The following is a 14,694-nucleotide window of genomic DNA, read 5'->3' as shown; positions in this document are numbered from 1 at the left end:
ATAACCAATAATAATACAAGAATAAACTCTGTGTCTCAAGTCCTCACGACTGTAAACCTACTCTTGCTTCATCCTGTATTTTTTCCTCCCTCTATTATGTACCCATGACACCTGGTACTGAGCTGATATTGAATGAATTATATGCCTTCAAGGGCACCATAAAAGAAACCCCATGGTCATTCCACACCTGCCAAATGGTGTCTGAAGTTCTACTGGTTAAGTCCTCACCCAGATTGTCCTCACCCAGTGCTACTGAAATACACACACCCCTGGGAGAGACAACTTAGACGCAGTTATATTGGCCAATGGGGAGGGGAGGTAGAGTCAGAAACAAGCCATGTCAGACAATCTGGCAAAGAAATTTTCACTGCATGCCTACTGTATGCCAAGCACTAGAGATACTGCAGTGAGCCAAAGAGGCAGAACCCTGCCCTCAGAGAGCTCACATCCCCTCTAGTGGAGAGACACACACCAGACATGAAACAAGCCAGCAGGACTACTTCAGGTGCTGAAAAAATGCAGTGAGGAGGCTAAAATAGGGTTAAGTAGCCACTGGCTGCAGATGTTAAAGGTCTTGTTTTAGCAAGAGGGTGGTTGGTAGGAAGGGCCTTCTGTGGGAGGTGATACTTGATTTGATACTTAAAAGATCAGGAGGTATCCATGTAAAGGTCTGAAAAGAGAGCATTTTGGTGGCAAGAACTTCATGTGCAAAGGCCAGGGGGTGGGAATGGGTGCAATGGGTCAGAAAGAGGTTGTGCGGCCAGGGTGCAGGGAAAGAGTGGGCAAGTGCAGGGCAGGAAGTGCAAAGACCACTTTATGATAGGGCCTTGTAGGTTATGGCAAGGAATTCATATTTTATCCCAAGTATAATGGGAAACCACTGAAGGGCTTAATAAGGGGAATAATGTGATCTGATTTACCCTCCAGAAAGTTCGTTCTGGCTCCTGAGAAGCAATAAACTGAGGAGGACAAGAGCAGGAGCAAAAGACCAAACAGGAGTGATGTCATGATTCAAGTTGGAGATGCTGGTGGCCTGGACTAGGGGAACAGCAGGGCAGACAGTGAGAAATCACTGCAGTCAGGATGTCTGTTGGGGGTAGAGTCAACAGACTTGCTCACAGGTGAGGTGTGAGTCAAGAGAAAAATCTGAACAACTTGGAAGCTCCTGGCCTCAGCTGTTAGTAGACGTGAAAGGCACAATGGTGAGGGGTATGGATTTGTGTGCTGGTGGCAGTGACTATATTAGTTTCCTATGGCTGCTGTAACAAATTGCCACACATTTAGTGGCTTAAAATAACACAAATGTATTCTCTTGAAGTTCTGGAGACCAGAAGTCTAAAATCCAGTCTCCCTGGACTGATCTGAAGGTGTCAGCAAGGCTGGTTCTTTCTGGTGGCTTTGAGGGGAGAATCCATTTCCATGCCTTCTTCAGCTTCTAGAAGTCACCTTGCTTCTTCCCTACATCAGTCCACTTCTTCCTTCCAATGTCACATCACCTGCTACTCTTCTGTCTCCAAGCCTCCCTCTCCCTCTTATAAGAACACCTTGATTACATTGGGCCCATAAGAATCAACCCGATAATCTCCCCACATCGAGACTTTTAAATTAATCACATTTGCAAAATCCCTTCGGGGGTCATTATTTAGCCACAGTGATATTCTTATTTTATTCATGGTAAATTTAAGACGTCTGCTAGAAATCTCACTGGAAGGACCCGCTAGGCAGTTGAACATGTAAGTCTGAAGCTCAGTGAGAGGTGTGGCCTGGAGATAGAAGTCTTCAGTGCAGAGGCAGAATTGGAAGCCTTAGGAATGCCTGGATCTCCTGAGGAGGGAAGGTAGACCAGAGAAAAGGGCCGATGACAGAGCCCTGGGGCTTCTGATGTATAGAGGTTCAGTGGCAATTTGGTGGAGGTGGAACCAGCAAAGTAGGCTCTGGAGGAGCAGTAAATGGTGTAGAAGCAAGAGCAGCAAGTGCGGAGACCCAGACGGCTAGAGATAGACATGTTTCAGGTAAGGGAATGTGAAAACCCTTTGAAATGTTGCTGAGAGGTCAGTGGAATTAAGAGTGGCCACTGAGGAGGTAAGCTGATCGTGGGAAAGTCAGGTGGTTCTCATCCAAGTGCACCTTTGCCTTCCATGAAGTCATCAGCTAAGGGAGAAGGAGTAAGGGAGGAGATGTTGACAATTTGGGGAGAAAAAGAAAAGGTGGAAAATAATTATCTTGGAAAATGGGAGGGTGAATATACAAGGGAGCTGTGACAGAATTATCATCTAACGTTGTTGGGTGTCCATTGGAAATTTGTGGCCATAAATTTGAAGTGAATGTAGTCATTGGTTTTGTGATTTTTCTCTGCACCTTCAGCTGGTTGCTAGGTGCATTTGTGGAATAAGAGAATTGGATTTAATTAATGTAGACTGTTTGTCTGGGCCAGTGAGACAGGAGAGAGGGTGGTGGGTGTTTGTGAGGGAGTAGTTATGATACTGGCCCATGTAACCTAGACTGGGGAGGAGGGAAATAAGGACACAAGATGGATAAGGAATCATTTAAAATTTAAAAAAAAAAAAAGGAAAGCTGTATTGTCAATAACAAGAGGTCTCTATAAAGTTGGAGAATTCCCTTTTTCAGTTTCTAGAAGTCACCTGCATCCCTTCCCTCTTCTATGCATTGGGCAAGGAACCCATACATTTATAGGATGGGGGGTGGGGTTTTCCCTGGTGGTGTGGCTCAGTGGATTGAATGCTGGCCTGCAAACCAAAGGGTCACCAGTTCGATTCTCAGTCAGGGCATATGCTCAGGTTGTGGGCTGGGTCCCCAGATGGGGGTGCATGAGAGGCAACCACACATTAATGTTTCTCTCCATCTCTTTCTCCCTCCCTTCCCCCTCTCTAAAAATAAAGAAATCAAATCCTTTTAAAAATACATAAAAAGAAGATGGGGGGTTGATAATCAAAGAGTGGGACATTTATTTCCAGGTTTGGGGGGTGATGTGGTTCTTGGTGATGATAAGGTCTAGAGGGTGACCACTTGAGTGGGCTGAGGTGGGCTGGAGGAAACAGACTTTGGAGTAATGAGGAGTTGGAGAGATTATCTGCATCAGCCATCCTCAGTGTTTTCAGACAAAAATGCCCCCTTTTTTTATAACCAATATATTTTAATATTCCCTTTCTTATCCTGAAATGAGATTCATAAGATAACATAAATCACTATAGTTGCTTTAAAAATAATAATATAATGCCCTAACAGATAAAGTAAAGAAAAACAAAGGGGAAGTCATTTATAACAAGACTATATAAATTTCAATATGAACGCTGGGGCACAACTACATTAGAGAACAAATGAAAAAACCTCATACATTTCCAAAATTCACCCTAGAGGATGGGGCCACCTCTGCTGAGAACCACCGATCTGTGGAGATGCTGAACACTGGTGGGAGGGAGCAGATGATCCAGGTACAACAAGGAATGTGAGTAGGGGGTCAGCAGCCAACAGCATCAAGGGGAAAGAGGTGGGGATATATGATGGCATGCACTGCAAAGGGGCTGGGGCCCCTTTGTCTGAAGGACAAAGGAAGAGAGGCGGTTTGGAAGTGGTAACAGGGAGCAAGGACAACATGGAACCCGACCCCCAACCCCACAGAATAGTGTATGAGAGCAAAAGCAGCCACCACGTGGGTGCCATGCAAGGAACACGGCCTCCAGGAAATAGTTTTGTTCCAATGAAGAGACGATGAAAGTAACACTCAGAGATGTTGCCAGTGACGGGCCACGCAGTCCAGAGGGTACAACAAAAGGAATGGGAAGATGGGGCCAGCTCAGGGATGAGAAAAAAACAGGAAAGGGATGACTGTCCGTATTGGGAGGGTGGTCTTGGAGCCTGGGACCTGTGATGGTGAATGGTGTGATTGGAGATAAAGCACAATGGGATTTACAGCAACTGTAAATCCAGAGGCAGCTGGTCTGGTCCCTGGGGAAGAGCTGATTCATGGGAGCAATCAGCAGTGCATCACTCCAGCCTCCTTGATGTGAAACACGGAGAGTGGATGGGAACACCACAAAGCCTCTCCAGCCTCCAACACACTGTGACTCAAGAAGGCGAGACAGCTACCCACTGCCACTGTTTTCACCAGGATTCCAACAGCTCTTGAAATTGCACTTTGTGCAACAAGTCTTCAAGGGTTCATTGGAGGAGAAACAGTCTCCCTGTAGCCCAGTAGATCCTAATGTGTTTGAGGATCTCATGAAAGCTAAGGGCCATCTTCCTGGGGCAGGGGGGGGTGGGGGGGGACAAACCAGAGACGTGAATTGTTGTTTTGATTTTAGGAGGTTCATAAATCTTCTGCAGGCCACCCGTGGACCCACCTCATTCTGGACAAGGAGACTTCTTCTTTACCCAGTCTCTCACCCTCTCCCGATGTACCAACTCTCATCACTTCTTTCAGCCTTTTGAATATGTGCCCGTGCACTCTTGGCACTGTAGCATTCATTTGTTCATTTAGTCCACAAGCCTTGCTTGAATGCTGCTATGCTCTTCCCCTTAGATCATAAACCCCTTGAGGAAAGAAGGTATGGTGGTATGGGGGAGGCTTCGGCAGCTGACACAGTTTTAGGAGACTAATGAAGCCTTGGTGATGATGGAGGAGACAGGGTCCTCGGGAAGAGAAAGGCAGGAGCTTCTGAAGCCCTAAACTAACTCTTTCCAGTAAGAGCCACTGCACTTGAGTCTTAATTAGCTTCTTGATCAGACAGTTTTACCCTGATTGAGTAGGGTGGCTCAAATTTTTAGTCTGAATACTGCCTTCTAATTATCTAACTGTCTAGTGTTCAGGAAGCAATTAAACCATTTTAATAGAGAGTTGGCTGGAGGGGAGGAAGATGCACCTGTTTTTGTAGATAATGCTTATTTGACAAAAGTTGGAAAAGCACAAACTACCTCATTCACATCTACTTCCTAGCACTCCCTCAACTTCCTGCTCTACAAATTACTTACTGATTCACTGAGTGGCAGAATTTTGTTTTTAAATGGGGGGAAATGGGTGGGGTTCATCTGATGGGAACAGGTCAAGTGGGCAAGTTTGAAGAGATGGAAGAGAAAGGAGATGGGTGAGAAATGGCAGTGGATAAAGACAGAGACTGAAATTAGAATAGGAGGAAAAAAGGCTATTGGTGAAGGCAGGCAGAGAAGTAGAAGAAGGATAAAAGGGGAAGTCAGAGGGCATGGTAGTATTAGAAAGCCAGTATGTTTTGATTGAGTCCTTTTCTGGGATTCTCTATTTAATTTAATAGTTACCTGGTAACCACCTACAAGGTGCCCAACCCTGGGCTGTATTTGTGGAAAATCCAGTTGCAGAATTGCTGCCTTTGCCTTTCTAACATCTCTCTACCTTTCTGGCCTCCTCTTCCTCATAAAATTGTAGGTTCCTTAGGTTATCAGAACGTTTCATTTGTCACCTGATGGAAATGATGGAGATCACCTCCCCCTGATCTCCAGCTGAAATGGCCCTTTGCTCAGCCCACGAGGATGGCAGGGAACACGGCCGTTGTGAGTGGGTGGTTGTTGGGAACCGCCCCGCCTCATTTCAGGAGCTGTGACCCCGCCAAGGCTAAGGCTGAGTGGGCGACCTTCAGACCATAAGCCACTAAGGAGACAAAGATTATCTCCCTGGCAAGGGCACCGCTTCTGCTCCTTTTTCTTCACCCTACCTGGCCCTCAATGCTTGGTCGGTTAGCCAATGACAATAAGATTCCCCAAGGGAGGAATGACCTAAGACAGGCATGATCATGTGGAGGCCCCAGGGAAGGACTTGGGGGGCTATGGAAAAAGGGGGTGATGGACCCTTGCCTCTCGGCTTTGACAAAGCCTGAGTCCTCATTCTGCCTGCAAGAAGTCTCCTAATCTCTTGACTACCTTATATCCACTGCCTGACTTGAGCCTGAAACAGTGACAAAGGGTGGTACAGCCCTGTGCTGGAAAGGGTGGGTTCCCTAGGGCAATCAGGCCTAAGAAAGAATATGTAAAATCCTGTGAAACCTGCTTTGCTAAGAATGCTCTCAATTAAATGATAAGGGTATGAGCAGGAAATGAGTTTGTTTCCCAAAGCTTTGTAGCCCTTTAGCTAACAGACCCTGACTCAGAATAAGCCCTCATAGTTCTTTTTATGCTATCTATTGTTTGATCCTTACTGCCTGACAATGATTAATGAACTTTACCTGTATTCCTGTGCAAATTGAAACCCAGTAAAGACCTATCAAGACATGGGTCTGGGCACTCTCCTTTGAGAGAGTGGCCAGACCGCTCCAAGGCTCTCTCCCCTTGAGTGAGTAGCTGTGCCATCCCTTTTCCTCCATAGGACTCGGTAGTCCATGTGAATTTATCTCACGTCTCATTCATAACGCCGTAGACACTGAGGGCCCATGCATGCATCAGGTGATCCTACCTACATGGCTCCCATGCCCTAGCTCACCACAGCTGCGTCAGGAGTTCTTTCGGACATGGCATCCCAATCCTCCCTTGCTACACCTTGGCCATCAACCCTTGCTGAGTCCACAGCAGTGAGATACAATTTAATTCCATTTGGTATTTCCTGAGCACCTACTATGTGCTTCTATGAGCTCCCAGTTCCCATCACATATGAAGTTAAGAGGACAAAGCTAACTAAGAAGTCTGGAAAGAAGCCTCTGGTCCCCTCCCCAAGAAGCCTCTGGTCCAGAATCCCCCTCCCTACCCCCATCTCCTGCTGGTATCCTGGTGAAATGCTATAAAAGCACTATTAAAAATGCTAGACAGCTTTCTAATAGTGCTTCTTAAAGTTTAGCATGCACCAGAATCAACCAAGGAGCTTGTTAAAATACAGATTTCCAGGTGCCCCCCAGAGAGTCTGACTCAGTAGGTCTGGGGTGAGGCCTAAGAATGTGCATTCTAAGGTGTTCTTGGGCAATGCTGATGCTGCCTGTATGTGGACCACACTTGTGTTGCACTGCCTAGAACATGGTCCCTATCCTGACCCACTGCCTCTCCGAAGGCTCTACATTTTGAACAAAAATGTAACTGTGAGTAATTTCAAAAATCCTCCTACTTCCACATGTGACAGACATGAAAATGTAAGGCAACTGGAGAAAAGGATCATTCCTCTCTTAGACCCTAAGACCTCTGGGTCCCACAATTTAGAGTCAACTGGCCAATGAACATGTGCTGAACATTCAGAGCACCGTCCCTTACTAACCATGTGGCCTTAGGTTAGTTACTTCCTTTTTCTGAGTAAATTGGGGCTCACACTCCTTCCTTATAGGGTCATTATGAGAATAAATGAGGTAATGAGCCCTGCGTGCTGGTGCCTGGCACATGCCGGGCACACATTTAATACTCAAGGCTCTGTGACCTGGATTGTTGAGGGGCCAGGGGAGATCATAGGATAGAAAATGCCTGCTCTTGTTTCTTCCTCCTTCTTCATTGCCAGCCCCATCCCCAAACACAAGCACCTGTTCTGCTGTCTCCTAAGTGTCCTTCCCAATCCTCAGTCTGAGTCATCATTTACTGATGAACAGCACGCTGCAACGGAAAGCAACCAACCAACTCCACAGGAGGAGAAACAAGCCTTCACGCCTGTGCCTGCTCTCCCACCACCAAGAGCCTTCAGTGGTGACCTGGAAGGGTGCTCCACTCCCCCCTGCAGAATCACAGATAGATGTGAAACAAGACTTACCTCCAAAGCCCCACCATTGCCAACACTCACCTTCCAGATGCTACCCCTTCCAGGGCCAGCCCTATCAGAACCTGCACCAAAGAACTTATCAGGCAAGTGGGGGAGAGGACTCACTATCACCAGCTAGCTAGGGTGGGTTCAGAGATGCTTCTGGGACAGGCCAGATCAGCAGTGTCACTTGCCTAGCATTCTCCAGTGGGGGACAGCTTTGTGCTTCTCACAAGTGTAGCCAGGCTGTTCTGCTCAGGGCCTCCTGAGGAATTGGCCAGATGTGGGTCCAGGGGCCCTATTTGGGCAGACTCACCTGGACTTGAGGGCTTTGAGTCTTAGTTTGATGAATGCTTTGAGTGATCTGACTCTTTCAACAGAGATTCAAAGGACAGAGGACACTGAAAGCACTCAGTGAGGGTGAATGCAAAGCCACCTCCTGTTTCCATCACTCAGGGCCATCTTGTCTGTGCCCAGGGAGAAGTTGTCCCTTCTGAGGTGACTTCTGAAAGAGTTCCCATGCTAGCAGGGCCCCTGCTGGGCCAGCTGACATTGGTTGAGCTATACAGAGTGTTTCTCAATGTATCAGAGTGAGAACATATCCAGAGACCTGAGAGAAGACCTTTGCTGGAAAATCACTGAGTACTGAGACTCTTTGACATGAAGTACGCTTAACTCAGGAGGACTGAGTAGGAGAGAGAAATAGCTGGGAGCCCACATACCTTTGTATTGGTATAATAGAGAGGTCCATTTCTGGAAGTGTGTGTGAATCATGCCCTAAGATACTGTGGGTTCTTTCCTGTGGGGTTTCTTTATGAGGCTTAGAACTTTCACTACCTTGACAGGTACAGAGAGAACTGCATTTCTCAGCCACTCTGCATGGTGATGAAGAAAGTGATGGTGATGAGGGTGATGATAGCCGATATTCTGAATACTTACTATGGTCCGTCACTCTAAAATGGCTTTGCACATATAGTGCACTTTTCATAAAAACCCTATGGGGGGTGATATTATCTCTTAATTTACAGAAGAGGAAACTGAGCTCAGAGAAGCTAAATACCTTGCCCAAAGACACACAGCTTGTACATAAAGCAGGACATAAACCTAGGATAATCTGAAACAGAACAGGGCCATGTGTCTGGGCTGCTTCCACCTCCGTGTTCGAAGGCCGGTGCTCCCTCCAGAGGGAGTGCAGCTATGGAGGAGATCATGTGTTTTGGAAATGATATATGTATATGTATATATAATTTCTATTTGAATCCATCAAAGATGTGTTTTATTATATGTGTTGCATGGTTATAAGAGAGTAGTTCAGAATGTGGGCTTTAGAATCAGATGAAGCTGGGGTTTAATTGTATGACCTTGGGTAACTTACTCTTAGTCTCAGCTTTTGCCTCAAGAACATGGGCATATAATAGTAACTATAGCATAGGGTCATAGGGAGTAAATAAGATTATGTACATGGAGCACTTTTCACAGTACTTAGTACGTAATGAATAATAAATACTAGTTCATTATCATTATTATTAAATAAGTATCTCAGAACTTCATTTTAAAGGAGTTACTAGAAAGTTACAACAGTAGTTTATTTATGCAAATGTGGCCAAGGTTTAAGAAACAGGTATTGAGAGGGAAAGTGTGTGTGTGTCCTTTATTTATGTTCTGTTTTCTACTGGCTGGAGATAAAGGACTCAGAAGCCCTGTGAGGCTGTGGAGCCCCAAGGTGGGAGGAGAACCTCCTACTGATCAGGAACTTCTATTGCATTAAGCTACTGAAATTTGGGGGGTTATTTTAAAAGTACATCTGTTGGAGTTACCCTAACTAAAATCACTTCAGCACTAGGTTAGAGGCCACAAGAGAAAAGTAGATGTGGGTTAGATGTGTTCCATGTGGTTTCCAAAATGTATCAGATTGGGCTGTTTCTGGCCACAAATCCACTGTGAACAGAGAGACATGCCACTCTGCATCTTTTTCCAAAGACTGTGATGCAGGCACTGGGTTCTCAAGAGGTGTTCCTAAAAGATTTCGAGCCTGTCAGTACAACTGCTTTAAGCAAATTATCTCCCAAGGAGTCTCCTTTGAGGGGGACAGTGCTTACTTGCTGTGTCTGCTTCTTTTCTTGTTTTTTTTTTTAAGATTTTATTTATTTATTTTTAAAGAGGGGAAAGGAGGGAGAAAGAGAGGGAGATAAGTATCAAGGTGTGGTTGCCTCTCACATGTCCCCTCCTGGGGACCAGGCCCACAACCCACGCATGTGCTCTAGAATGGGAATTGAACTGGTGACCCTTTGGTCTACAGGCCATTGTTCCATCCACTGGGCCACACCAGCCAGGACTGGGTCAGCTTCTAAATCAGTCATCTTCATCCTCTAAGCACCCAGCAGATCAGCTGTGGAGAGAGGTGGCCATGCATGGGAAGCCATGGGGGTGAGGGAGGGCATGGTTGAGATATGAGTTCATAGCTAACTTGTAAATTTCGATGAGCCACATGCAGATAACAGCACATGGACTGAGCCTCACTTGCTTACTTACATGGCTGATGCCTATTGGTTGTTTGGCCTGGGCCCCCCATCGCTGAGAATCCCCGGAAGCCACAGCTTTCAACCTCTGAGAATTATGACATCTTCTCCCAATGGAAGTAACTTCAGAATCCTAGAATGTCAGACCTATAAGGACCTTGGAGGTTAGTAGGTTCAACCCTTTCATTTTACAGATGTGTTACCTGAGTTGTAGAAAGTGGAAGTGACTTGCCCAAGGTCACAGAGGTACTTAGTGGCTAATCTGGTTTTCAGACCCAGATCTTCCATCTCCTCGTCTCTCCCACTGCATCGTGCTGCCTCCCCCATATTTTCAAAGTCTCCTGATCAGGGAATGAAAAGGCTTGACAGGCCATTTCTAGCCCAAGGGAAGGAATTATTGTGGCATACATGTATTTTTAGTTAATGTGAACTAAACTTAAGCTTGAAAAATAATGTTTTTAGTTTTGTAGTCCTGATAGCTCTGCTGCCACTACCACCTTCCCATTTGCTAAAAATCAGGATTTGAATCCCTTTACTTTAGAGGGCAGGTGCCAGGTAGCTCTAAATCATAGGTAAATGGTAATCATAGGTTATCATAGGTCCTGAATGGACAGCACACAGAGGAAGCTTTAGCAAAACATTTCAAAAATAGTTTTGTCAATTACCATGTTCCACTGTTTTAAAGATTTGGGGCAAGCTCAGAAAGGTTGCTCTCCTTCCTCCCCTTGACCCCATTCCACTCACAAGCACAAAACAAACGGGGAGGATGAGGTCCTCATTTTTTCAAAGTTGACTTTTTGATGGCCAATCTCTTGGGTCTGAGGAGTGAAAAAAAATGTTTTTGGTGCCAAAGACCTTAATTAATTTGCTCTTGTTAAATTCTAATAACTTGACCCACTGGAGCAGAGAACGTCCCATTTGTTTTCTGTGAGGCTCTGTCAACTTCTCTGCTGGGGCAGACAGCGTCATTAGAGATGACGGAAGAGGAGGCAGGTGGAACCAGGACATTCGATGTAATCAGACCTTCTCATTGAGGGGACATGGGTGAGGGAAGCCAAAATCTTCAAGAAGCACTGCTCCAAATAACAGCAGACTCTCAATTATGTGAGGACACGGGGTCAGGTTCCCTAGGCTGTGACTGGATTCAGCAAACATTTATTGAGTGCCTACTATGAGTGGAATCTATGAGTGCCTCCTAGCCTGGCCACTTGTGTTTAGGAGTGCCTGCTCCTTTGCATACACCCTCTTATTCAATCCTCTCAACAGTTCTGAAGACAGTGTTATCATTCTATTCTACAGATAAGGGAAGGAAAAGAGACTTTTGCGGGGACCCTGGAACCTACACCAATGTGGACCCTGCACCCACCATTGTGAATCTCATCTTCTCCTTCCTGAGCTATTATTTGGGGACCAAAAGACTAGCCCTGGGCTAGAATGTGGAGCATCCTGCAAGGACTCACCTGAAGAGGTAAGCCAGACCTGCCTTGTGGGGTCATGGTTCCTGTCCTACATTCCTCTAAGAGAATCTTGTGTCAAGTGTGCTCACTGCTAGTTCTGTGAGTCTGAATATCTAGTTGAGCCTAAAAATGAAGATGCATCTAGTAGATGTTGCAGGCTCTACTTGATTCTCCCTTCCAGAGAACCCCTAAAAAGCTGATACTCTAAAACTATTTGTGCAGTGCTGTGTGTTTTTCCTCAACTGGCCAACACATTGCAGAGCAGGAGTGGCCTATACTTAAACTTCACCCTGAAAACCATCACCCTCACTACTGGTCATCATTACCATCCTCAAAATCATCATCATCGCAACCACCATAAGAATCTGTGCATTTCAACTACTTCCTGTTACCTCTCTCTCCCTTCTCTGTCAATATTATTCCCATTTTGATTTTGTCTCCCAGCATTTCTGCCTGTGGGCAGCCTCTCCTAGAAAAACACTGAACTGAGAGTCCTACTCTGCTGCCTGACTCAGTCGAAGACAAATCCTTCAGTCTCAATGTTTTACCATCTAAAACATGGGAAGAATCATTCTTGACCTTGGGCACATGCTCTGACACTGAATTAGCTCCAGTTCTAACCAATAAAATGATAGAACGATCTAAACATTTTAAAGGTGAGATGGGCCCTGGTAGGTGTGGCTTAGTGGATTGAGTGCCCAGCCGGTGAACCAAAAGGTCGCTGGTTCAACTCCCAGTTTGGGCACATGCCTGGGTTGCAGGCCAGGTTCCCAGTTGGGGGCTCATGAGAAACAACTGGTCGATGTATCTCTTGCACATCAATGTTTCTCTCCCTTTTTTAATTCCTCTCTTCCTTGCTCTCTAAAAGTATATAAATAAAATCTTAAAGGAAAAAAAAAGATGAGATAGCCTAAATATAACTGTATCTGACCACATTTGGATGGCACCAAAAGCAGTTAGGATCCCTAGGCATTCTTCTCCCATTCACTGGCTGTCTCTAAGCAGTCACTGGTCTGTCAGACCAGAATGGATAGATCATGGTATAGCTGTGCATCTGGGAAATTATGTTTTCCTAAAAGCTTAGAAGGAAGGAAAACATTTATTTAGCTCTCAATATTTAGCTCACTTTGCTTCTCTCAGAAATTGAGTGACTACATGCAAGATGGATGTAAGAAGAAAAAGAATTAGAGAGAGAGAAGTGGGCCAGGGAGAGGCAGGCAGATAGGAGGAGATACTAGGAGAAAGAGAGACCAGAGCACCAAGCAGGCCAGAGTGGGTGGGCTGGGTGGCTGAGAGTCACAGTGAACAGAACAGGTCTGTGTGTGAGGGCTCCTCCTGTAAGTGGGCCCAGCTGTACCAAAGTGGCAGATGGCATCTGCAGGTATCCCATAAGTGACACCATGGGACTCCTGCACACTGATGCAAGAGAGCTCATAGAAGGAGCACTTGACTGCCAGTTAGGAGACCTTGCTTTGAATCCCAGATGAGCAAGCTTGAGCAGACTGCTTCCCTTCTCTTGGTCCCAGCTCTCAACTGCAAAGCAAAGGAGCTGCACTGGTTGATTGTACAATCTTTCCTTGTTCAATTCTCTCAGTCTTCAGATCTATGGAACCCTGAGTGGTAGACAGTACTGATGCTCCTCTATCTCACCCACACTTCCACCAGGGGAGGAGAATACTTCCCTGCCCTACCACCTCTTTGATGTAAGGTTTGTTGGTAATGTGCATTGGCCAATGTCTGTGGGCAGAAGGAGCAGTATGCCAGTACCGAGCTGAAGCTTAGAGAAGCACTGCAAATATCAACGAGTACTTTTGTGCTCCTGCAATTGGTTAGGAGAAGAATAGGCCCCTGTAGCCCCTTCTCATTTAACATGGGTCCCAGCATGAGGAAACATTCAGAGCAGGCCCAAGCCCAATGCACAGTTGGAAGCTAAGCCCAGCCAAGCCCAGCAGAGCCACAGCCATTTCATAGACTCATGAATGGAAAATAAATGATTCTTGTTGTAAGGCCCTGCAATATTGGAGTTGTTTGTTACTGCAGCCAAAGCTGACTAATACACCACGTGACAGGAAAGCATGTGTCACTGATGCTCACATCAGGGACAGATCAAAAGCCTGCCTGAAGGAGAATGAAGGGCAGCTGGAGGGGCCCCTACAGGAAGGCCCTACAGTGCTTCCCCCTCCATGCCAGAGCCCCATACTTCCATATGGAGACACACCTGGTTTTTGGCATCAACAAACCAGGTCTCAGCAGGAGTAAGGGAGTTTTGTGGGAAAGGGAACTAAATGAGAATGCCTCAAAGTCAAAGTCCTCCCATTAACGGTCCTCTCTTTTCCACAGTCCTCCAGACCTGGTCAGTCTGTCTCTTTCACTGCCTATAGACCACCATTAAAAGTCTCTTGAACTGGGAGTGGATGTACTGGTTTTGCTAGCACAAAGAGGCAGTAAGATGCTTAGATAAGTTTACAAGTTCTGTCATCACTGGTCTCTGGCTGCTGTAATCAGTATGCAAGTCTCCAAACTCTCTGGTTCTAATATGAAAGGAATCCAGAGAGACTCACATGAATATCATCCCAGCCAAATTCTAGCTAATAGATGTTTTTCTGCCAAACGAGGCAATGTAGCATTTTGATCTAATACACAAACCAATGCCCAGAGAAGACAGCTGTGGAATGCTAATGCTATCAGCACTATGGCCTAGGGGGTCACCTGAGAGTTCTGGGTCAGGATGTGAAACCAGTGCTTAAGCATGCTTCATGTCACTCAGGGAAAACCAGGACCATTCCCCATCCCCTGAATTATTTGGGCAAAGATTTCCAAGTTAATAGCCACAGTCATTTCTCGGGAAAAGCAAAAAGACCCAGCCGTCCACCAACCAACCTAGCATGAGGGAAGACAGAGGGATATAGATTTGGGAATGGGATAAGCAGGAACCTAAGTGGTAAATTTCCAACTTTTTTCTAAACACTGAAGCCTTTTAAACAGAATCTTACCTGAAAAGGAAACATATGTCAATAGATAAAGGAAC

The 14,694-nt window shown here is 45.8% G+C and overlaps 1 protein-coding gene across 1 annotated transcript in view; it reads right to left on the bottom strand.

Annotated features, from left to right (window-relative positions):
- The window catches only part of MARCHF4 (membrane associated ring-CH-type finger 4), a 90,666-nt gene that overhangs the window by 2,157 nt on the left and 73,815 nt on the right, over positions 1 to 14,694 (bottom strand). The window lies entirely within an intron of this gene.

Source organism: Phyllostomus discolor, chromosome 4, assembly GCF_004126475.2.
Source record: "Phyllostomus discolor isolate MPI-MPIP mPhyDis1 chromosome 4, mPhyDis1.pri.v3, whole genome shotgun sequence".
NCBI lineage: Eukaryota > Metazoa > Chordata > Mammalia > Chiroptera > Phyllostomidae > Phyllostomus > Phyllostomus discolor.
The sequence above is the reverse complement of the archived record's forward strand: the minus strand, read 5'-3'. Positions and strand labels throughout refer to the sequence as shown.